The sequence below is a fragment of the Aythya ferina genome (assembly GCF_964211825.1).
Source record: "Aythya ferina genome assembly, chromosome: 1".
NCBI lineage: Eukaryota > Metazoa > Chordata > Aves > Anseriformes > Anatidae > Aythya > Aythya ferina.
Genome location: NC_140296.1, coordinates 112,396,163 through 112,420,405, shown reverse-complemented (window position 1 = coordinate 112,420,405; position 24,243 = coordinate 112,396,163). Strand labels below are relative to the sequence as shown.

At 38.5% G+C, this 24,243-nt stretch overlaps 1 long non-coding RNA gene across 3 annotated transcripts in view; it reads right to left on the bottom strand.

The window, feature by feature from the left end:
* LOC311444537 overlaps window positions 1-24,243 on the bottom strand; it is a 255,592-nt gene that overhangs the window by 131,032 nt on the left and 100,317 nt on the right. For all 3 annotated transcript variants that reach the window (XR_014697927.1, XR_014697928.1, XR_014697929.1), the window contains exons 2-3: window positions 20,483-20,560; window positions 6,718-6,840 (exon numbers count right to left, since the gene is read on the bottom strand). This is a non-coding gene — a long non-coding RNA (uncharacterized lncRNA). The remainder of the gene's footprint in view (window positions 1-6,717; window positions 6,841-20,482; window positions 20,561-24,243) is intronic.

The following is a 24,243-nucleotide window of genomic DNA, read 5'->3' as shown; positions in this document are numbered from 1 at the left end:
TGATGGGCAAATAAACTATACCACAACTTCTCTCTCACTCCCCCTCCTCAAAGGAAGAGGGAAAGAAAATAGGATGAATCAAGGGTTGAAATAAGGACAAGGAGATCACCCACCAATTATCATCGTGGGTAAAACACACTCAGCATCGGGAGATTAAAATAATTTTTTACTTATCAGTAGCAGACTAGAACAGTGAGAAACTGCAAGCAAATTACAAACACCTTCTCCCCATACGCCCTCTTCTATGTTCCCCTCCTGAGCAGCACAGGGGAACGGGGGCTGCGGTCAGTCCCTGATGCTTCATCACTACTCCTTCAAGGTCCCTCTCTCTGCCCCTGCTCCCCATGGGGTCCCTCCCACAGGATGCCGTCCTTCCCCAGCTGAGCCTGTGGGGGCTGCCCACAGGCAGCAGCTCTCCAAGAACTGCTCCCACGCATCTCTGTACCACAGGGTCCATCCATCCCCCAGGAGCAAACTGCTCCAGCACGGGTCCCCTACGGGTGGGTGGCAGCTCCCCCCAGACCTGCTGCTCCTGCGAGGGCTCCTCTCCATGGGCTGCAGCTCCAGCCCGGGGCCTACTCCTGCAGGGGCTCGCCATGGGCCATAGCCTCCTCCATGCCATATCCACCTGCTCCACCATGAGCAAATTTTATTTGCAGAAAGGTAGTAATTACTCAAAATTCAGTCTATTGAGACATATACTTCAGACAGTGCTCAATGTTTGCAGGTTGGAAAATACTGTATAGCTCATCCACAGTTTCTGAATTTTAAGTTATTCTACAGAAGTTCTGAAACCTTTTAAGAGGACTGTAAGTTGTTGCGGCTTCTGTTTCTTTTGAAGACTGGGGGAGGAGAAGAATAGTGACAATATTAAACATGTTGCTTTGGTTCCAATCTAATTCCCCTAGGAAAAAGAGTCTGATTTCAGAGAAGTCTTCATCAGAAAAGGTAGGAAATTGTAGACAGAGCAGTATATTCGGCTGTACATTCTGCATATACACTCCTGTTTTCCCTCTCTTTCAGAAATGATTCTTTGATTCTCAAAGGCATCTTCTTTAGAAGCAGAATCCCATCATGCCAGTATTTATGGAAATGAAAACTTTCCTTGACAGACAGAAGTGTGTACAAGACAACAACCTTTCAGAATCATGAAATGATCCACTGCCCTGTGCATAGATCCATGGCTGTTTCACCTGCTATAACCAAATATGAATTTGATACTGCAAATCTCACCTATGCCATGGCAGAATAAGTGCATTGGGAGCCTTGAAGAAGGCATTGCTTTTGAGGAGTCATTGATCTTGAACTGGCCACACCTGCCATACCATGCCTCTTACTTGGAGTTGAGAGACCAGTATGTTATTACTATAATCTGTAATTTATAATGGATTTGGGAACGGTGAACTCTATGTGTACCAAGAGTACAAATGCATTGATTCTGACTGGGAAAGCACTCCAGGTTAGGGTGTTTGTGCTCCACAATACATTTAACCCAGGTACATGCAGGCCTATGCTGTACAAATCCCCTGGCAGCAGGATAACCTCAGCCAGCTCCTTGCAACTGAGTAGCCTGCAGGCAGCTCCTGCTATGTACAAGGCCTTGCCTTTATCAAACAGCGCAGCAAGAAGTTTTCATATGAACATCCTTTAGGAACAGAGTTGGCTTCTTGTAAGAAAATTATTTAATAGCTTGAATGAGCATAAGGGAGGAGCTTCTCTCCACAGATAGGGTTTGCACAGCATGCCCCTATGGGAGAGATCCAGCGAGGGTCCGTCCAGTGCTGTGCAAATGCAGGGTTCCTGAAATCTGAAGGGAAGACTGACTCTCTTCTTATTCTGTCTAGTTAAGATAGTTATTTTAAAACTATTTTTGTTGGGCTTTTCTTACTGAGATCAGAAAGAATCCTGCACCATCTCTCTCTCTTGCCTCCCTCTCAGATGCCCCCCAACACAGAACAGTAAGTTGTCCAATGTATATATACTACTTAGCTCTCTATATACATATGTATATATTTGAGTTCTAGATAGGGCTACGTAAAAATATGATATCAAGACAAGCACTTGATTCATTTTTCTAGAATTTGCTTTAAGTATTTAATGCTGTCTGGCGTCTGTATTGTTATCAAAATGTTGAAAGGGAGGCCTTTATCAGAAAACTTCTGCAGGCTCAAAGCAACACCCTAATTGATATAATCCAAAATCTCATTGCAATTAAAACGTTTCACTGTATGATATTACTTAAGTTTTATTTCTGCTATCAAGAGAATACTTATTACTAAGGAAACCAATACCAGCAAGTATTGTGTTGATCATCTTATCTGACAGTTGTTGTAAGCATGTTGATTATTCAGCTCAAATTTCCTCAAAATAAAAGTATTATGTGCTCACTGAATTTTGTATGCCCAACCAGTGAAAAGTACTCTATTAATAGAATTAAAAGTACAAGTCTATTAGTAATCTTGTTGATAGTAGCTGGAATTCTCAAATCATGCTACATTAAAGTTATTCGTACCACAATGTGCCATTGTAAAAGCAAGAGAGAAAGCTTTTATCCTGCTTTTCTGGTGTGAAATACCAATGCTTCTAACATACTTCTACCCTAGTATCAGGAAGAGATAAGACAGAAAATTAGTCACCTTACGTGCAAACCAGAATAAGCCGAAGGTGTATGATTTTGCTGTGGTACGGTAGAATTTGCTGCTTTCAAGGTTTGGTTTAAGAACTGTTGGTTGAAGGAAATTGAGACAAATGGGTTTCTCTGCCAATGCCATTAAGATAAAAGAAGGCTTGTATTAAACAGGAGTGTTCCACTTAAATCAGGCATTCAGCTAAAGTGGGTCATCTTAACCTACCCATCTCGCATAAAGGCCACCCTTATCCTTTCCTGGGAAGCCTGGCTGATTTGAGCTGTAGCAATTTCTGTACTACAAATGCTCTGAGTTGATTTGGGCCAGCTGCACTGCAATTGAGGCCAAGAGCCATTAACTACTTCACTGCTGCTTCACTGACGTCTTACACTGTGCACGATTTGTCTCAAGTACACCACCTCTTGTGACAAGATACAGTAGACCTCAAGGCTACTGTTCCAGTGGAAATTGGTATAATTTGCCATTATACAGAAACAGCAGTCAAAGCCATCAAAAGTAAGGGCTAATAAGCAGAAGAAAAAAAGCAACTGCATGTATTATTTTTCCCCTTTGAACAGAAAGTAGTGTTTGCAGCTGTTTTAAAGTGCTATGTCACATACTGAGACATATCAAGATAAGCCTTTTAATTTAGGAAACATAAGTGATGATACACAGGGTCACAGTGAGCAGCAGCAATTCAGTTCAGTGGGGTTTCTCACATGATTAGGAACTAATCAGCGGGCTCAGCTCTGATCCCTGTTTCAAGTTTCAGCCAAAGGAATCAAGAGGTCAGAAGATCACTTTGGCATGAGATACTTGCATAGCTAGACGCTGCTCAGCATGACAGGTCACCTGCTGCGAGGGTTACGCATCCCCAGCGGAGTGGACAATAGCGATGAGGCACAGAGAGAAAAGGAGAAAGCAAGAATGCTTCTTCAGCAAACCTATGAAGGGCAGGATGAGAAACAAGACTGCTCACTTAGCTTGATAATGTGTTATTAAAATGACACAGAGTTTAAAGTTTTTATGAAGGTCTTTACGTGTCCAATCAAAATACATTTTTAATGTGCAGTATCAGGTCATGCCTTCCCACACCCCAACAAACCCTATTAATGCTGCCACCCCTGTGTATCATAATATCCCCAAAACATATCTGGCACATGAAGAAAGAGCCTCACACATATATGCATCAGAAAACAGAGCATTCCAAATATTTTTACCTTCTGAAAAAAAATCCAAGTTTTCTTCTAAATTTTATCAGTTGTAAAGGAAACAGGATGCATGAAGACTGCCTGAGGATTTTAAAACTTTTAAGAAAAAGCTGCAAAGATATCAACCAAGGGATTACAATGCATTAATCTCACAGAATTTTGTTCTTCTTAGGTATGTGTGTGTTTGCAGTTAGGTATCACAGATTGCCTATTAAGAGATGTACAGTAAAGTCAGAGAATACAGTAGAAGATTTTTCAAGATATGTGGTTATCCTTAACTACATGTCAGAGAGAAAAATCAATTCCCTTTTTGTATTAACCTTCCTTTCCTAAGCTTCCTTTTTGCTGTCTTTCCTACATAGTTAAAAAAGACTGAAGGAGTAACTGTTTATCTTATCACCTTCAGTCATTTTATAATACACATCCAGTTCTTGCTAATAAGCCTGTGAAAGGCACATGCACATGAGGTCAGTGGTCACTGCAGCTTGAGCAAGCTTGCAGAAATGCCTCTTGGCTAGTGTGAGAAACAAGGGAGGGACATGCAGTAAGTGCTGTATCAATGGATATACCCACTGCCATTTCTGACTAGGGATTGTTCTCCAGACGTCAGCTCCCTTTAAGGGCACTTCATCTTGTAGTGCCAACACTCTAACACGTGTGCAGGTACTTCTGAGAGCAGTTGTTGAACTCAAGTTTCTGTACCCTAAACAGACCTTGTCAGACAAAGCAATGTCTGCCATCTCCCATACACACTAAAGTTTGTTACAGAGCATCCACTGAGGTATGTTATGTTTTCAACAGCATAATTTAACATTTTCAGGTTACTGATAACCTTTATAAGTTTTACTAGCCAGCAGATTCAAAGCCTAAGCCTTTTCTAACAACTGGCACAAGATATTGGCACATTTATTTAAAGATATATATTGCATATATTAAAAAGAAAAGTAGAAAAGATAAAAATACTCTGTCCCTCCTCTAGAGCAGATTGGTTGCAACAAGAATTTAAAATCTTGTTAAGAGGAATTTATGCATGCACAAAATACTCCTGTTATATGCAATTTAATTAATCACCTACATAAAACTCAAGTCCATCTGTTCAATATACAGGGAACGAAACAGGATAAGATGAGATAGCAGAGGACTATTACTGTGATAGCACTTCAGCTTAATACTTACTGTGATTGGCCATTGCAACACAAAGACACTGTTAGTACTGCTTGGCAGAACACTGAGGAGAATATCCCCACACCTAACAGGAAGCCTCACAGAGAACATGCACATTTCTAGGGAAGCAAATTCCTAAAGCAATAGTAGGCTCTGATGAAACTATAACCAAACTATAGATCTATTTGACACACTGATAAAACCTTGAGTCCTAAGTTCAGCTGTGACAGTGGTCAGCTGGCCACTGAACCCATGCGTGTGTTCTGGGACTGTGCAATGGGTGGGTTCTGCCAGCAACTCTAACTCTAAGCCTTCCTTTTCTTCCTGTTTGACAAATTCCTTACAGGCAAGCACAAAAGTGCAAAAAATCTGTCACAGTAAATAAAAAGTACAAAATTATATGAGTTCAGAGTCCTCACTCTCACCCGAAGTAGTAGATTACATGCATTTCATAGAGTGGTACTATTTGGATAATTCAGCTGCAACCACTGCTGAATGCTACTGGTCCCAGCAGCATGCACAGGCTTATTATCTTAGGTTTGTGTTGTTGTTGTTGATGTTGTTTGGTTGGTTTTTGAGCAAGAGCTATGCAAAACAGGAAGCAATTGAGAATCTAGGCCCTTTTTACCTTCTCCCAAACTAGTTAATTCATACCCTGAATAAAGCTTATCATAATAAATTATTTATCCTACAAGAATATGTTTAGAGACTTCTTACCTAACACGCAGTTGCTTAAAAACAGCATTCAACCAAACTGCAATTGTCATTACATAATTTGATATTTCAAAGCACATATTATCCTTTTTTTTTTTTTTTTTTTTTTTTTAATCTTCCACAAAAAAGACTGTTCTAACTGCCTTTGCTGGCAAAATTGTTACCCGGTGTAAATATTAATGTAATTGACATGTTGAATTGATACTTGAAACAGCTCACAGCTGGTAGCTTGCTTAATGATTTTATTATTGTTATTATTTTGCATATCACAAAATGCCTTCTCAGAAATATTTTCTTTGAATGTACACTTTTGTTGTCAAAAAACTAACTGGAAGGGTTTTGGTTGTTGGTGGTTGGTTTTTGTTTGTTTGTTTTTAATTTTTCCATAATAATTAAAAACATTGATTCACATGTCTACAGCAGATTACACAGACACATGTCAGACTGTAATGCTGCTGAACACTTAAAAGCTACGATTCCCCCATCATTAGTACTGGATCTGCACAGCACAGATACCAGCAGTAAAAAAAAATTACCCATCTCAGTCATGGCAAGCAACATGATGGATTTTCTACCAAAATATCCACTGCACATGATATGCAATCAGCCAACTTACTGCTGGTAGTGGGAAGTCAGACATCACCTGATGCATTTTTAGAAGAACACCAAACTGACAGGGTGCTCAGTGCAGATCAACACTTCTGTGCAGTGTGGGTACAATATCTGTCACTTGGTATCAGGAGCTAGGCCTAATGCCAAATTCCCTATATCACTGAACCACAGCCTAGCTTCATTTTGACAAAGTGCTCCAACACCAAAAATCTCACCTACTTCAGTTTTGAGGTAATGCCACAACTGCATGGAGTTTAATTTTATCCCTTCCTATTTTATTGTTTTGTTTGTGCTTGGTTGGTTTTTTGTTTGTTTTTCCATGTCCTTCCTTATATCTGACCTTTGTTCCTTTCTCTTTTCTAAGTAAATGGAACAAACTTGAGACTTACCAAACAAACTTGCCAGTTTTCTTTTTCCTTATGACATTTCCATCTTGCAGAAAATTTATCGCAGTTTGCAGTAGTCCCAATTCTTTATTCATCTTTATTTTGTAAGATATTAATACCTTTTACCTGAAAACAAAATAGGATGGAAATATGAAAATGGGGCAGTCATCTTCTATTTCGTGTTTTAGAAACAGCAATCAGAACTTGTGGGATTTCTGTTATCCTTTCCCATTTCTTTTTTTTTTTTTTTTTGCCTAAGCAACAGCTCAGGAAGAACAGAATATGCTGGGTAAACTGAGTAAATGACCTGTGCAGTCTTACAGTTCTTCCATCAACCTATACCTCCCAGACACCTTCTAGGAACACATTTTATAATCTGTACCATTAACAATATTTCAGATTATTGAAAGTGGGAAAAAAATAAAAGTTCTAGTGCACTTATTGTTCCTTTTCTTTTGGGCAAACAGAACCAAAACTAAGCTACTAGCATTCAAGACCTTTCCTACTTTCAGGAAGGAAAGAAAAATATTTGGGTTGCCAATCCTACAGTGAAAAGTTCATTTTTTTTTTTTTTTTTTTTAAGAAATATATTTTACAATTAAATTTGAAGAAAATCAAACATTCTAAATACTACGTTTCAAGCAATGATTTTTTTTTCCAGAAGATATTTGCCATTTCACAAATAAAACAATATATCTAAAAGCATGCAAACTAAATCTGGTGGGTGAGTCACAAAAAGCTTGTAAAAGTGTGTTTTCAGTGGCTTATATTTAGGAACAAATTAAACCTGACAGTTTCTTTTAAATCAAATTACTAAGTTAGAGGTCATAGTACAAGTTGTGTTTCATCAAAAAATAGCCTTCTTTCCCCCTAGAAACATTCAAAATTAGGGAAATTTTTTTTTTTTTTTTTACTCTACAGCTGAATGAAATAAATCTATCAACATATTTCTCCTACCTCTATTACTCCAATGTCACATGGAGTAGAGCACTTGACTGAGTTTCTGTATTCCATGCTCATGTCCAAGTAACTCTAAATGTGTAGTTTATTTATTTATTTTTACTAGAAGAGGTCCAAGTTGATGCAATGTGAAAATACAGCTACACGTATATTTACATGCTGCTTTCTAGGAAATAAAAAGACTTTCCACATGGGGCCAGATACTATGCATTTGTGAGCAAAGCTGTGTTCTAGACATGCAGGGCAGAACAATCTGAGGGCACAAGGGCTGGTGGTCCAAAGGCAGCCAGATTCTCTCTTACTTTGTGGTCAGACATGGGCTCACAAAAGCCAGCTGGTCTGCCAACATTAACTACACTTGCCAGCTCTAAGGCTCTGTGTTGTGTGTTGCCTTTTTTTTTTTTTTTTTTTTTTGTGTGTGTGTGTGTGTGTGTGTGTGTGTGTGTGGTTTGTTTTGTTTGTTTGTTTGTTTTGGGGGGAGGAGGAAGGAAGAAAGACATATTCGGGAAAAAAGAGGATCAAAAAGTTCTACTAGATCCATACTGCTATAGAAAGAAGGACAAGAAGCAAATTATTGACATCATCACAGGAGGATTTCTCACAGCCCTTTCCTAAGTAAACACCTGCATGAACTCATTGCTTTAAGCAAAATCAATTGAGTTGTGCTTATCTCTCAACACAGTTATCAATTAATGAGTTCTCTGTATTTATAAGCTTCATTATTAGAGTGATATTCTTCATTGTATTAACTTCCTTCCTAATAATTAAATGTTTGCGTGTGTCCCCAAGGCTATTAAAAAGATATCCACAAAAGTAATTATGAGGACATTCACAGTCCTTTTTACCTCAGAAGAGATAAGAGATTTTCAAGGAAATGTCTTTAAGTTCACAGTTTCATTGCTCATAGTCTTTCAATAAAAATATTTATTTATTTATTTATTTATTTATTTTAAAAAAAAAGGGCATTCTAGTCCTGAAATTTTCAAGACTTCTAAAAACTATAAAATGGGAGACAGTAAGGTTCCTAAAACGCCATGATTACAGAAATACTGAATAACAGATTTTTATTTTTTTTTTTTTTTTTTAAAGCTAGGTGCCCTCGTGACAGAAAGGCTAAATCAATGGTGAAACATTGTAATGGGATGGAGAGAAGTTCTTGACCTCAGTGGTGGAAAATGAACAAGAACAGAGTAACTCTTACAGGGAGCTACTTTAAGCAAGATATGTACCTGATAAGCAAGATAATACCTGATGCAGATGGATAATATTGATATTTTAGTAGAAAGTCTGCCTATTAAAATGTCGAGACCTAATATCAGCTTTGTGATATAAAATGGGATTTTAATTCTTCTGACTTTGGCATAACGTTATCCTGCATTTCTTTATAGTCAGTCTGTTAGCAGTCAGTTTCCAAGACACTCCTGGAAGCTAGGATGCAGTAGGGGAGACCATTGACCATCCAGAATTATTGTCATGGTTAGGCTGGGGATTTTGTCTTCCCCCTGTACATGTTTAATACATTACTGACTCCATTAACTCCAGAAGATATATTAGTTGTCATCAGTCAATATTAGTATTTTTATTATTAGTCTGCCCATCAGAGCTGCAGAGCCCTGGGGACAAGGTCTCTCCTCCCAGTGCTTGGTCTTACAAGAATCCTGGGAGAGGTTCACATCTCTCACTGACTAGACCTTCTGCTATTTAGTTTCAGCAAAAGCAGTGCAAGTATCTTGGCAGTCCAGTGACAATACAGTAGCTGACATGCTGAAGATAGCTTTTGGGAATGGGATTTGGACTTGCTCCTCTGTAAGACTGATTAATATGGGAAGTAAAGGAGAAAATGAATCCATTTTCAACAGCTTCCGTAGTTCTAACTCACCTGTCTGAAACTGGAAACTTCAATGTGTATTTTTGGCACTGGAAATCTCCTTTTGTTATAAATTGAGGGGAAGGTGGACAGCTCTGGAAGTGTGATCAATGACTTAACTAATCTTTGCTGTCCTACAAATCCCAAGGGATGTGTGATATCGGAAACAGATTTTAGTGGCTACCTCTAGGAGACAAATACTATTTAGTTTAGAAAACACCCAGGCAGCACAACGGCCAGAGGACGGTTCACAAGTTGTAGTGATGAGTGAGTGGTTCCATTCAGTTGTCTCATTACCCTTAGCTAGTTCTGATGGTATCTGTGACTTTCCTGTTTCCTTTCCCTGTCATGTGAGTCATTTGGGGGCATATTATCTTCTCAGTCATTTCTAAGAAGCCATAGCTTACCTCCTTGGAATTAGCATTGAAGCCGACCCCCCAAAATGTGTACTGATTTTGAAAAAACATCACTCAGTTTTGTCCCCCCAAATTCTCTTAGCAATTTACACTATAAATTGCTACAAATTCTCTTAGTATTTGCTACAAATTCTCTTAGTATTTACACTATATATTCTTATATTCTAGAGTCTTTTCCATAACAATATGAGTTATTTAGGACTCATAGTACACTATATATCTAATGTGTTATACCAAATATAATTTGAATCAAAATAGGTAAGTAGACACAAAACTTATTAACAGTCTACCCATCAGGATTATGATGTTCTCCCTCTCCACATCGTCTATACCTGAAGGTCAACCTTCCAGTATGGAATAACCTTGTGGGATCTTATTTCACCTTCTTACTTCTTCCTACCAAATATTCTTATCAAAACATTTATCTGATTATTTCTCCTTTCATCTACTTTAAGTGGATCGTATAAATACCACACAAAACTTTTTTTTTTTTTCCCCAAAAATTATGAAACAACAGAAGTATGTTATTCGAAAGCAAATATATTCCCTGATTAAAAGCAAAGCAACTACATCTGCTCCATCTATGTGTAGTTACAGCATTCAGATAGAGTATATGTAAGAAACCTGTCAACACTCAGAAAGAGTGGGAGGCATATGGTTTTATCACACAATTTCACTAAATTTCAAAACTAAGCATACACAACTGAGTCTAATGCTGATAGTAAAGACAACATTATACTTGTATTGGGTATTCTTTTTCAGTATAGAAGCACCCACAACAGGAAGCACAGCTGAACAACAGGAAATAAATTAGGATGAGTAGGCTATAAAGGTGCCGTTTCTCTCTGAAATATCATATGCCCCACAGGGCCAGTATATCAGACTTGATTAAAGCTGTGCACACTTGTCATTACGCTACTTCTGCAGTCATCACTTTTGAACTACGTAGACCAGAGTCTACTCTTCTACTGCATCAATTCTATCTTAAAGACTGTGTCCTTATAAACCCAGGAGAGGTCACAAAGAACTCCTAAGGCCAACCAATCCAGGAGGACAACAAATACTAGCTGGACAAGGGCAGTGGAAGGTACGTCAAGCTGCTAAACACTGGTGATTTGGTAATTAAACAAAAACATGAAATTAAGCAACAGGAATTCCCACACTGAGCTACTCTCTTTCATTTGGACTTAAAATGCCTTTGAAATAAGATTATCACCAGATTACCGCAGTTTTTAAATTTCCATTTCTTCTGAAAGAAAAGCCAATTGAGAATCAAACAGTAGTCTACTTGGTAGCCCTTGAGCCAACTATGTTTTATACTCAATGCTGAAAAAAATATGTCTTGTTCCACGTACCACTGTATATCTATCTGAATGTGAGTGTGGATGAGAGAGATGTTATAACTCCACCTTTTGTCACATGAGAAAACCACAAACAATAAGACATTTTCCCAGTTGTTGTCTGTTTTACATTACACACAAGATTTCTACTGAAAAAATGTGAGAGAACCGAAGGAGATGATGCTACAGTAACCAATGCTTGGGTTATTACAGCAGAAATGAGTAATTCTTGACTATGAAAATTCTCTCCTGTGTTCAGCTGCTGGTTGAATGACTCCACGAACCCTGGTATTCTCTACATTTTTCTCATGATTTTTTAGGATGATGAATGTTCAAATTGATATAAACTTCTTGATCTCAAGTCATCCTTACAAAAATTAGGATTATAGCATCAGCTACTCTGATTTTCAGTAGTTCTCACTGCCTAAAGCCCTCTCTTCACTTATTTGTATAAATAGTTACAGATCATTACATTTTCACAGTATTTTCACAGTATAGTTTAATTATGGACATCTTTCATTCTGTAATTCTTGTGATTGGAGGTATCTTAAAATAGACTAACTGGCACATTAAACTACACTAACCTCCTTCATAGCAAGAAAGAAACTATGTTGTACATCACCAACCTTCAAGGACAAATCTTCAAGGCTTCTCTCTGTCCTGCTTTGAGCTCTCCACTTATCATTCATAATGAACTTTTTTGCTATCAGGCATAACTGTCAACAGGTGACAAATCATTGTATCAAGTGGCAATTTTTCACTTTTTGTTGCTCCACTTCCCTTTCTGACATCCTCTTAAAGGTTATATATTTTCTATAGAAACAAACATATTATGCATTACCAGCCTTTCATTTCCCAAGCTCACTCTCTAAATCACAAAACAAGGAAGAGCAAAAATCCAAAGTTTAACTACCTTTTAACCACAGATAAGTAGTAGCATCTTTCAGATCAGAGAAATATATCTGCATATATTTTTCAGGCAGAAAACTAGGTAATTCAAGAGCTCAAAAAAAAAAAAAAAAAAGTGCACACATTTTGAAAGGCAAGGGGTTCTTTCCTTCAGGAGAAGTAAACCTCAAGAAGTCTGTGAGTTAGGATAGGAGAAGGGGAAAGATGGTATATTCCTTACAGAAAGGCCACTGAGATTGTCTACCAGAAAGATCACAGATGATATCCCAGAAAACAACACATGCTGTTCCCTAAAGTTGTGTTATTTCACTGCTTTTGAAACAATGCTATCAATCTTAGCATGGTTGTTGCATCCCTGGTTGAAGAAATCATCTGGATTCTCTGATAAGTCTTGGGCCTGCTGGTGCAGCTGCAAGCTGCAGGAATGAAGAAGTGTACAGGATGCAGCTGTGAACCACTGATCCTGGGGCTGAGTCCACAAAGCCTGAATGTTTTAAAAAGGAAGGCTGAGCACAGTTGGTCAATATCAGTATGTCAACCCCAAAGAATTCAAAAGGTGACTATATCCAGGCCACATATCCAGCAAGTCCTTAGTATAAAGTGACAAGGTAAACATGTGCTTGACAGTGATACCAGTTGTTTCCTGATGTTTTTATTGGCTTTATTAGACCATAAACAATATGCAATTACTTACTTACAACTGGGTCTCCAAACACAGACAACAGAAGTAGATAGGCTTCTTTTATTACAATTCACGTTTCTTGCTTTCTCCCAAGTCCTCTCCTCTGATGCTTCCCAGGACCTCTCCAAGACAGTACTCTCCAGTCCATTTGAATTCTTGTATCCTAGCACCTTCTGTTCTCCCAGTCTTCCTCATATTATACTGGGGAAATTCCCCACAGCACTGAACTGTACTAATACCAACTAGCCTCCACCCAGCCACTAACTACTATGAAACATTATACCTTCTAACCCTTTACTTCTGTTGAGCTAGTAATCTATCAACAGTTTCAGCCTGTATTAGAAACATAGGAGTGGCAGACGGACAAAGACAGCACATTAATACACCACTAATCTCCTTAGAAACCAAGCTAAAAATATTTTTCTTAAATCTAAAATAAAATTCCTATTTAGGAGCAAATGGAAGCGCTGTAATAATTCTCAATCAATTCCTTCAATCACTTCATCCTACATACTTTAATTTTCCTTAGTAATTTTTTGTAGTTATCTAGTATATGCAGAAAGTCTTTCAAATTCTCTCGGTTATTTTATTCCTAGGCACCTACTTCGCAAACCCATACAAAAGTTTTTGCTGCTATAGTGATCTATAGACCTGCAGACTGACAACACAGAGAAGGATCATTTAAAGACTACGTTCTGCCTAACTCCTCCATGTGAATTAGAAAGTTTAGAGGAGTAAGCATAACACAATAGGATGATCTCCCATTTATCAAAACCAGGAAGCGTCTGGGACAGACTTGTAATTTCCAACCCTTTAGAAATACAAGGGTAGTTTCAAATGCCTTCCCAGAGAAGTAGAGATAGCAGAGCAATGCCACAAAACCTGAGAGCTGCACGTTCTATTAACCATTGGTTCTATTAACCAATGGTTCTATTAACCATTCCTCTGCCCATATCTAGCTGAGCAGTGGGAAAACAGCAAGCATATAGCTAAAATGTGCACTTTGTTCCCCAGAAAGGAACAAAGAAAGGCATACAAACATCTTCTGAGTACATAGCCTGTAATACCTTCCCTTCCCATTAAATCCTCAGTATCAAAACAAAGCAACCTACCTGATCCATCCCCTTCCCTCACAATTTCTGCAACTTCCTCTGGTCATACTACCAACATGATTTAAGGAAGCAAAACTAAACAGCATCCAACATCAATTTGAGAGAGAGAGGACAAGAAATGCTGTTAGCCTGGCACGTGCATAAAGACCACATCTAGAACTGCCTGCATCTCCTGATGCAAAACAACTTGTGTGGACAGTTGCAGTTGCACAGGTCTTAGACCACCATGAACAAACAAGTCCTGTGGTGCTACTTCCTTATGTTTAGTTTTCATGTTTTTAGTTTTCCTTACTTTAAGGAGGACTCTTTTTTTTTTTTTTTTTTTTTTTTTTTTTTTGTAAAGAATAATAAATCAGTAAATATAGATAAGCAATACTACAACATCTTTCAACACACTGGGCCCTTATGCATTCTGAAAAGACTAAAAGGCCAAGAGTTTCAGTGCAACGAAATAATAACTTTTCCAAACTTTTTTGCTGCTACTTTGCAATGGAGAGGAGCAAGAAAGGGATGGTGGAGTGAATCAGAAGATAATTCCACATATAAATTGCTAACTTATTCACATTCAGTTTGCAGCCATTAAGGCAATCCTTCCTCCCCAGGTACTCAAGAGATTACCCTAATGCTTCCGCTGGGATTCTCAAGAATGAACCCCTGCAGCTTCACAGGACTGCTATGCTTCGACTGTTTTGTCTGCTCCCTCTTCTGCACACAAATGTAATGCTCGTTACAACTAAAGGGGTCGCAGAGAAGCTGCCAAAGGAGAGAAATATTGCAGAACATAAGTCATATAAAGTTAACTGTTTACTCTATGTTATGCAAAGTTTCATAATTTGCAATTACTTTGTTGCTCAGGATTGTGAATTTCAGTAACACCTAAGAAATATCAGCTGTGACCACATGAAGCCAATGTGCATATTTATTACTGAAAAAGGTGAGAATAAAAATGCAATTGGTTAGCAGGCCCAGCCACTGGTTTTCCAGTGCTACCACTGGCACAGGAATGGAGTCCGTGGACTTCCTCAAAGCCAGCTGCAGCCATGAGGGACAAGGTGAGAGAACTGTCACATGCTCTGCATGACCTCAGTCATTCCTTCGCATCCCCAACATCACATCAGCCTTCATCACTGAATGACACGGAACTGCCATACAATTGTTGAGGGAAACATCACATTGTTTATAATGGTCTTGCTGTTATATTTCTGGATCCAGGGGTTCCTGACACAAAGTTTAACGTGAAGTGAACAGGAGAAATGGCACAATAACTACCCCGCGTAGAGGGGCTGCCTCACACTTTGGTCCTCCAGATTCTCACACACAGAATAGCCTAGTTCAAATAGATAACTACCTGATTATTAAAAAAGCAGTGGAAACACTATTACTATTATTATTTTGTAAAAAACATCCAGATTGATCAAATAAGATGGTAGTAGAAGAAATATGCTTACTCACAAGTATGCTTTCCAAAGACAGGCTGAAGTACAAGCTGAGAGTTAGGGCACATATTCCTCTAGCCAGTGAAAAATTAAATTCAAGACTAATAAAAGAAAAGTAAATTACTCATTTCTGCCAACTCAAACTCAAAGCCTTTATTTTCCAGGAAAGACAAAGAGTGTACATGGTTCACAAATGAGTTATTTGTATACACAGAAGTCCATTTTTATTTTTATTTTTTATGGAAAGCACATTATCAAAAAAAAAAAAAAGATATAAGAAAAAAATAGAAGTATAAAGCAGGACTTATTAGTGAAAGACCATCATTGGTCATTGTATGTTGTATTCATTTAGAAACTGCCTTGGGCTTGTGGAATTATAAGGCCAACAAGGGGTGAAATATATGAAAAACACAGGTGATTTTTATCCTTAAAAGCTGAAAAAACAACAACAAAAAACTTTTCACAGCCCAGGAAACCAAATGTGCCATTAATATGGACTGAGTAGTTAGAATGGATGGTAGGCATTACCACATATAAAAGAGCAGTGCACACTTCACAAAAAATGCGTGAATGAAAGTTTTCCTTCTCCCTTAGCTTGACAGAATCAGAGCCAGTCATCTTTTAGAGTACATTGTAAAACATTACTAATACAGCTTTCACCCTTTCTCATATACACACGAGCACACAGAGGTCAAAAAGTTGAGGTGGCTTGAGTGGCAGTCGGTCAGGAGATATTAGCTAGGGACATAACTATCAGTTATGGACACTAATCAAGACTAATTGACAGGCACATAGTTTTAAAAAAAAACTTAAGAAGTCACAGAATACTCTTTGAAAGACTAGGAATAATGATGTAAATGAATTACAGAGTAATTACTGATGTAACACTGATGTAAATAATACTTGGGCAGGAATTTTATTTTCTGAGTTCCAGATTGACATTTAGATCATACAGAAGGGTTTTGTTTGTTTTTGTTACTGTTCTTTGCGTCCCAGGGGTTGATACAAGAAATGCGTCTTAGAAGCCTTGAATTTAATACTTGTGCTTGCTTGGCAGGAGTCGCCAATTACCAGATATTGAGCCTTTCACTTTCTGGTCACTGGTAAAAATTAAGCTCAGTCAAAAGTGAAGCAAGTCCCTGCCATCCATCAGTTTTTCGGTGATCTTTGTGAAGCAAAGTAGTGCCTTCAGTTCAGTTTATAACAACCAAACCTTCATGGTTCAAAGGAAAACAAAGAAAAACAAACAAAAAGATATTATTATTGCCAGTTAAGAGAGAGTCTAGAGAAATTCCTGACCCTGCACATCAGATTTGTGCCACATTTGCAGAGCTGCCTCTCTCTACACTTTCTCAGTATAATGGATACAGAAACTACACATGGCTACAGCTTAATCCACATGACAGCCTACAGTTTAAAAGAAAAGAATGTTTCTAAGCTTAAGAGTAATGCACTTCAGTCATTTATCAGTGAAACCTAGCATTGTCAGAAAGTCATCATACCCAGGGAGAGGAGTTGCTGATATTCTGTGTAAAAAAAAGGAAGGGGGGGGGGGGGGGGGGGAGAGGAGGAGGCATGACTTTCACCATCAATACAGTCTGAGGGGATTACAGAGAGCCACAGATGACTTCTTTAAAAATAAATGCCAAAATAGAATAGAAGCGCCAGAACAGAAAGACCTCCCACCAGCAGTGCATACAAAAAGGACTCCAAACCACCTCTTCAAAGCATATAGACCCAGACATTCCAGGCAGAGAGTTACGGTGCCGTTGGTAGCATGAGCCCAGGCAGAAAGTATTCGGCATTGGCTGCCACCGGGACAGATGCAATCCCTTTCCCTGGTGTCCAGCACGAGCAGTGCAACGCTGAACACCTGACTGGTTAAAAATTGGTAGCACATACAATCCCCAGCAAGATCAAAAGGAGCTGCTCAATCAGTAGGAGCTTCTGTAATTAATCAATCAATCAATCAATCAATCTTTTCTTAGTAGCTTCACTTCTGAATTTCACAGATATTGCAAAGCCACTCTGAATTTATGTAAGTAGCCCGAGAGTTTCTCCTTTTTTTTTTTTTGTTTGATTGTTATTGCACCTACTATTTGAGAGAGTTTAAGTAGTTTATATGCTCTCTTGAGAGCAACATTGAAAAACCTGCAGTGCAATTAAATATTAAATCTCATCCACAACACAAAGCATATGGATCATGCTTTAATTTCAGCAAGCTCTAAATAAGACTTTGCTTCTGTGCTCATTTAAACCAAAAAGCAGACCAAACGCACTTCTCCTGCAGCACTCTGCATTGAACAAGAAATCTACGCCACCCGGTTGCCTATACTGGCACCTGCTACTTATTTAGCTGCCACTACTCAGAAACGCAAGCTCCTGGAAAGCTTTGTGCACAAAATGCTTGGCATTGATCATTTTCTCCTCAATTTACACTTCACCCTTATATCCTCAAACTGCACCATATAGTGAAGTTTGTACTCCTCCACTTCTAAAATACCCTGACTTCAAATTTTCAACATGGAGGAATTCCCTAAAGGAATACTAAGGAACGGTGTTGTAAAAATTCTTTCCCATTAGTGAGAAATGACACACACATTTCTCAAGACATAAAAAATATTTTTTACTCTCATCAAATGCATTTCAATTACATTAAAATGTTTTAGCATACTACGCTGTTGCGTATATATATTATATATATATGTATTCCAAAGTAATTTTATAATATATTATTTATGCAAGGAGATTAAATTATTCTGCTGGATGCCTGAAATGTTTTGGAGTAGAATAAATTCCATCACTGCCTCTGCTCACTTTTTTTTTTTTTTTTTTAATTATTATTTTGCATCCTGTCCGACTGCAATTGTTTTGATGCAGTTGTTTTGGAAAAGTATTTTCCAAAGGTTTGAAGAGATTCAGCTGTGATCCCATTTCATAATAACTGTGGCTGATGTAAGGTATTTCTGAAGTTTCACAACATGTGAAGTACCACTGCATTTATTTGGGCATGGTAGTAGCATAAAGGGTTGCATTGGGGAAACAAAATTTGAAGTGATCCTAAACAAATTATTAAACTTGTTCCTGCAGAATGAAAGATAATGTTTATAATTTTAAAAGCCAATCTACTCTACTTTTGAAAAAATACAAGCCTTCATCAATTAAGACAGTTGCACACAGACACATGGAACAAGGATGACAAAATGTGTGGTTAATCAACAGTATTTTTAGATTCTTTCATTGCTTGTCAAGATCAGGGGAACTGATTATTGAACAAAAGTAATTACACTGATACGGACACTTTCCTGTTTTGTTAGTGGTAAACTATTATTATATATATTTATTTTTTAAATCAACTCAACATTTATGCCTTTTTATCAGCACAGTCTAGCCTGGGCAAGTAGGGGCTTTACAAATTGCTTTTTTGTAGATGTGCAGGAATGCAATTTTGTGGAGGTACTTTTATTAATTTCTAATAGTAGTATTTTTCATTTTCTGAAACTGGAGACAGTGTGGAAGGAAAGCCGTAAAAGAGACAAGTTAATAGTGCTCCAGTAGTATAAACATCATTTAGATAAAAAATCAAAATCAAAAACTCCAAACATTTTGTTACTGATAGGGGACCAAATTATGCTTCTGGCTACACCGCTGTAAACTTCAGAAGAAACTAGATTAGATGTAGTTTACACATAGTTTAAGTAGGTGTCTGCCTCCATGAATAAGGCTAAGTGTGACAATATAGAGATTTAAGTAATATTCTTTTATTATTATTTTTCTGATCTTTCATACTGGAAAAATATACTCACAAGATGCAGTTTGAAACATTGTTTATATAGCCACTATTGTGAAAAGTAGTTTTATTTTGATATTAAAAGTTACACTAACATTTTAATTTTCCAGTAAATTCTCTTTTGTGGATAGTAGTGCAATTATCCACATTACAAATATGACTTTTATAGTTCTCTTATTTTTCCAAATGAAAATACATAATAAATTTTGCATCAAGCGTGTAAAATAAAGAAATTTTGTCAAAGCTTTTCAGTAGGCAGATTTAACTTGAATACTAACTTCTGACTTTGGAAAAGTATTTCAACCTCAGCCTTAAGCATGGTTTAGCTTCATATAATATGCTACTTTCTATTACATAAGATGTCTTTAAAAAGCGAGCCCTTAGTCCTGAACAAAGCATAGGAGTATTTTAAGGATCTGGAGAGCCACAGCTGATCTGTGGGCAAACTGTGAGCACGAGCTGTGATTCAGCTAAGGATCACAGTTCCTATCTGAAGGACTTCCCAAGGCAGTCAGCCCTGAGGGAGTGAAAACCAGGAGTATGCTCTTCTGAATGAAGCTGCAGAGCAACTAGCAGCTCAAGTATGGTCTCAGCACCAGCAGATATTTTTCCTGCTCCTATGGAAGCAAGGAAAGAAACTCTCTTAGAGGCAAATGGAAGACAGGAAAAATAATAATATCATTCTAATTTATCAACAGAAAAAAAAATAACATTTTTTGTGACTTTTTGGTGAGTTCAAGAGGTACTAGAAAGTCCTAATTTGAACGGGCATTTCCTTGGTTCTTAAAGGCTCCTGAGGCAGTTTTTGGGGGATCATTTCTTCAATATGTGCAGTTGTGTTAGTCAGGGCAGCGTATCCATTTGTCCAAACACATCACTTGAACCAGTCAAACAAAGACAGACAAGTAAGTAATAGTCTGATCTATTTTGGGGGTACTTATATTTCATTTTCTATTCAGAAAATCATCATTTCTTCATTGCTCAACTAGAAACCAATCCTTCTTCTCTTCTCTTAGCAAGAGACAGCTGGGACAGGATGACTGGAGGCCAGGATGCTCCCTCCCCTGTACCTGCCATCTGAGCTTCAGTCAGTCACTTCACATCTTCCAGCTTCACTTCAAAGACAAAATAGTCAACCCACCCAACTCTGACCCTCAAGATCAACCAGATCAAGGATCTAGCTCACCACACATGGCTGTCCCACCAGGTCTACAGCAACGCTAAGTGAAGAGTAAGGGAAGCGCTATCTCACTCACCATGGAGGGCGAAGTCAGTCTCACCACCACCAGGGGACAAGTCCCAAGGTATGTGTAACGCAGCTTCTGTGGGCTTAGCTGTAGGGAGAGGGACTTGAGGTTAAGCTTCTGCATGACCCCGAGTACATCACCCCCACTGGGGGTTTGGCTGTGGGGTTTCGGGGGGACCCTGTGTCTCCCTGATACACTTATGTGCTTGCACAAAGTGCAGCAGCAGATGTGGCCAAAACCTGTCATCACTTTCATATTAAAATAACATTTTCACAGGACATTCACATTTCAGGGGACTACAAGTAACTCAGAAAATTCAAAGGATTTAAGGCTCTCTCAACCTAATCAGTGTTCAGCTATCAGTTCACAACACTTTCAAACCATTTATTGCCAGCAGACAATATTACAGGAGACAATGGAATTGATAACTTACTGATTGTACTACTTTACTTCATCTTCACTCACAAATTCTTGTTTATTTTCATCTGATTTTCTTTAAAGTGATCTAAATTCTTTCCTATTCTCTCTGAAAGCAATTTCAATAAAGCACTGGTTCTCCAGTCACTGCTTCTGCAGCACCACTTCTCCTTTCTGTGGCTGAATGATCATTGACCTTTTGCATGCAGCCATCAGCTTGTCAACTGAAGCACAGATACAACGCAATTTTTTTTTTTTTTCCTACCAGAACATGGGTACTGCATATCATGTAGCTGTGAAGTTTCTTTGTAAATGCCTTTGAGTCTGCTACACACATCTTGTACGTGAATGCCAAGAATCCACAACTGCAATGACATTTTGGATAGAAGACATCCATGTTAGCAGACTCAGCATGGCTCTGATCTGGATCACACGTGCAGCGTCAACCTACTTGCAGCTATTTTGGCTATGGCCATCTGCTGTCCATAGCGTGAAAACATGGGGAATTCTGCCCCTCTGATGAAACATTTGTCCCAGAAATGAACAGTACACATTGAACCAGCTTGTGAAACTGAAGGAGAAGGCACAGCAGGCACCTGGCCTGCACAGAATACTCTCAGCTCTGAGTGCTGGTATAAAGACATGAGCTACAATCAGTGCATTTTTTTTTATTTTTTTGTCTTGTAAGAATTAGTCCAATCTCCAAAATGCTACATGGCTGCAAAAATGAGTGCACACAGTGTGCAGAAGGGTGTCTATTTCATACCAATAATCCTCACGGTTTAAAGACGAGGAAAAGGATGGTGAAAGAAGTTCATATCCAGAAAAATGCATTAGTGTGAACACGCCCTAATAAACAAGCAGAAGTAGTAGTGAATCTAAACTAATGAATAAAATTTGGTAGCCTCTAACATGAAGGTTTACAGACTTGCCCAGGGCAAATCATAAGAAGCTTTCACAGCATGACTTCAGAGTGTATCTTAAATTGAGAAGTCCTTACTTCTTCTGGTAAGAATTCTGGTTGCTAGGACTATGTAGCACTTGTGTAGCCTCTTCCCACTATGGTACAAAGGAACCAGCTCGGGAGCACAAGCAAGGGAATATATCCCCATTTACCTGTCTGGTATTAAACAGCAGGATACTAGTCACAAAACCACAGTTGATTTTACTGAGCTGCTCACAACAATTATAGCACCAAGAAATTTTAGGAATTGTTAAAATCAAGGACAATGAATTGGCTTGGTGAGCATCCATATGGAACTTCCCACCCAGAAGGGCCACACTGAAGAAAGCACAGCATTTATTCTAGTACAAACCAAGATGAGCAGAATACTAAAGAATATATTCACTAAAGCATGCAGAAACAGGGCAGCAGGGAACAATTCTACTTAGCTGAGCATTACAGGGGAACAGTTTCTTGGAGAAAACAAAGTTGTAATGACAACACAGTTTGTGCATAAGGAATTCCGTAATCTTTTTAGTGGATGAATAATAGTTGTTTCAACTTATTCAGAACTCAGGGACTGAAACAGACGCCAAACTACTGACTGTATTAGCTACTAGAAACTTCATTTCTTGCTCTGGATAGCTATTTAGAGCTATGACAGAATAAGAAATAGGAAGGAAGTAAGAGAGAGGTTCACTGAAACGGACCAAATTGGAGCACACATCACTAATCCCAAGTAATGAATGATATGGGCTCACTCTGTAAGGCTCCATTTGTTTAAAGAGATTCATCATAACCTGAGTGGCTGAGAAAATTCCCTGCAAGTAGAAGGAGGGCATAAATACCTAAGCAAGTCTTAAAAGTTCATTAACAAATTTAAGAAAATCAGCAATCTTTCTTCTCCCCACCAAAAACAAACAAAACAACAGTAACAAAAAGGTGTAAGAAGAAGGCACCAACAATAAGATAAAGGATTAGATAGTCAGAAAATCTTTCCACATTATTTCTGCTCCTTCCCCCACAAAACCTCAACACATCCATCTTTCCTCATTCCTCTCCTTTGGCATAAAAGTTGTGATTGTGATCATCTGCCCACATATTTGGCAGGAGGGTTTGGGAAAAAGAAAGTGAGAAAACCTGACTTTAGCATATGTACAATGCCATAGAGCTGTTTTTAGAAGTAAGGTTCTGCACGTGGAAGCTTAGCTGAGACACCAAAAGAAACTAAATATTTTGTGGATTTGAATTCAAACCAAAGGAGAGAAGAGGAAAAAAAAAAAAAAAAAAAAAAAAAAAAGCATTGGAAAGAAGAAAAACTTGCAATGGAATATCAGAAAATCAAAAATAAAGTAAGCAGATTTAAATAACGTAGCAGCAGAAGACGAAAACAGGTCATCTTCAGAACCATGTGAGGTCTTACCCAGCATCCTCTGTGCATGTTAGCCCATGGAAACCCACCAGCCTTCCAGATCCCTCAGAGGCAGAATCTGTCCTTGGTGATCAATGGTAATATCCCCAACCATCCCAGGCCTCCCCATACACGCACACAGTTGCAATGTAACACCAGCCTCATCTTGCAAATAGCTTTGCTGCAGATGTATAAGTTTTTTGCAGGGCAGAGTCACACAGCTAGGCTCCAGGTGATGTTCCGAGGATGCTCCACTACACGCACTGTAATGCTGTACCCATTACACTTATTTACTTCGTCACGTTCCTAAAGAAATAATTAGATGAACTATGAAGAATCACATCTCTGACTAAGCGCATCTAGTGCCTCCTCCAGATAAGCTTAAAATAAAATCAAAAGTGCAGTTTGTATATAGAGAATTTCAGTCCCTTCAGAGGAGGCACTACAGAGACTCAGTTCCCAGGGACTGGGAGGATAAGCCTAGATCTGCTTATCCAGAAATCAGGCAGGACCTCCCCTTCCTTAAGACTGCTGCTCTCCTGTGCACATCCCTTAGGTGCCGACTCTGCTTTCATGACCACAAGGACCCTGTTTGTCTCAGCCCTGCAAGTGGCTCGGGCAACTCTGTGCTGACAACAGTTGGAGGGTCAATCCCAAAGAGGAGACCTCTTCCTTTGCCCAGATTTCCAAGACTTGCCATACTTCAGTGCAGAAAACTGAGCCAAGGAGAATCTTTTTTCTCTTCTGATCCTTTGACCTGACACAAATCACTCCTCTAACCTTTGATAAACATGGCAGCAGCAACGTGACTGGCTCTTTTTCAGCCTAGCTGAGAGCTACTCGGCCACTTACTTTGCTTCCTCTGTTGAAGCTGTCATATTTTTGCAAAAGAAGGCAAACATTAACCAGCTTTCCAGTATAGCAGGTCAACTCTGCAGTTGGTGAATTAGTTTTTGTTTTGTTTTTCTCTCCAAAATGATCAAATAAATTAATGGGTAA